Source organism: Neomonachus schauinslandi, chromosome 11 (assembly GCF_002201575.2).
Source record: "Neomonachus schauinslandi chromosome 11, ASM220157v2, whole genome shotgun sequence".
Taxonomy (NCBI): Eukaryota; Metazoa; Chordata; class Mammalia; order Carnivora; family Phocidae; genus Neomonachus; species Neomonachus schauinslandi.
Window position 1 is genome coordinate 105,996,063 of NC_058413.1, and position 1,680 is coordinate 105,997,742.

At 40.0% G+C, this 1,680-nt stretch overlaps 1 non-coding gene across 1 annotated transcript; it reads right to left on the bottom strand.

The window, feature by feature from the left end:
• Nucleotides 1–262: 262 nt before the first annotated feature.
• Nucleotides 263–393, bottom strand: LOC123326324. The gene has a single exon (XR_006541028.1). It is a non-coding gene; the product is annotated as a small nucleolar RNA SNORA61 (small nucleolar RNA).
• Between the last annotated feature and the right edge of the window lie 1,287 nt (nt 394–1,680).

The window sequence follows — 1,680 nt, forward strand, 5'->3', positions numbered from 1 at the left end:
ATCTGCTTCCAAGATTATACAGATTGTGGGCAGAATCCAGTTCCTTGTGGTTGTAGGACTGAGGTCCCCACTTCCTTGCTGGGGCTGCTTCTAGCTTCTAGAAGCCTCTCTCCAGACCCTGCACACAGACTCTTACCTCTCTGAGCCAGCAACAGTATGATGAATCCTTAACACTTGCAATCTTTTTTATTTCTTCTGCTTGATCTCTCTTGCTCTGGCCAGAGTAGATGTTCTGTTCTGTTTGTTTTGTTTTTTATTCAAACCTTGTTTAAAACAGCCCACAAGCTGTATACCAGATTATAAACACTGGAAGCCAGCTTCATTGTTCCTTTTCCTCCTTTAACAACCACCAAGACTAGCGTTCAGATCCGATGGGAAAGGGAACCAGAGGGTTGGATGTTCTATTCTTAAGGAATTGTATGGTTATACTGGGCCCCTAGATACTCCGTTTTGAGGTTTGCAAACTTCATTATTCCTGCATATTCACAGGTTCCAAGGATTAGAGTGTGGGTATCTTTGGGGATCCATTATTCTGCCTCCCATAGTATGCAACCCATGTTTGATCAAAGAAACAAGGAGTCCATTGAGAACTTCATTTCCTGGGTGAAAAGACAGAGACCCTGCTCCCTTTTTCCAGCTAGAGACACTAGTATGGAGACAAGATAATCTGGGAGCACCTGCAGCAGCCACCTTGTAACAAGGAGACATTAAGAATGAGGATAAAAAGTCAACATACAAAGGGTGGTGGAGTGGGAGAGTAGGAAGCACCTGGATTCTTGAAACATTTTTGAACAGTAGAACCAATACCAGTGATTGCTTTTGTCTGAATGGCTTGTCAGTTGAGGAAAATTATTTTTTTTTAAAGCAGTCTGTCTAGTTTTCTGTCACTGGCAACTGAAAGCAATTCTGAATGATATGTTGCTCCTAGCCTCGATTTCTGGAGCTCTACTGTGGGACAGACCTCTGCTTTTCCATGCTTAAAATGTTGTATTGACTAATCTGAATAAATTTATTTATATAGTAATTCATAATAAATGTGTTCAGTCGTGGCACCAATCTTAGCTTCACCTTGAGACTGTGCTCAGGGTTACAGAGTCCAGGAAGGGGGTCCAGGGGTCAGAAAACTATAGCCCATGAGCCAAATCCTGCTGGCATAAGCCAGGGTTGCTAAGGAAGGTTTTTAGATTCTCAAAGCGTTGTTTAAAAACAAAACAAAACAAAACCAGAACAAAAAAAGAATATGTGACCAGAGACCATGTGTGGCTACTAAACTGAAAATATTTATTATCTGGTCCTTTATAGAAAAATCTTGCCAACCCCTGCACCTGTCATACAGAGGACTGCACCTACCAAGAAGCTGAGATAGATTTTACTAAGGAAAGGGTCATTAGGTCAGCATTTAATACCTTCGAGAAATAATTATAGATCACCATGTAAAGCTTTTGGCACAGGTGAAGATGAATTCTATCTTCAAGTTAAGTTTCTTTTCAGCTCAACATTTATTAGATTTCTGTTAATACAAGACTATAGAAGACACTGGAATTACATAATGAATAAAACAGAATCTTAATGTAGCTGAAAATCACTTCAGGGAGTCATCTTCTCTGGGAGAAACGATCCATGCAATTCCAAGCAAAAGATAAGGGCCTGTATAAAATGATTTCATGCAAAATTTTATAT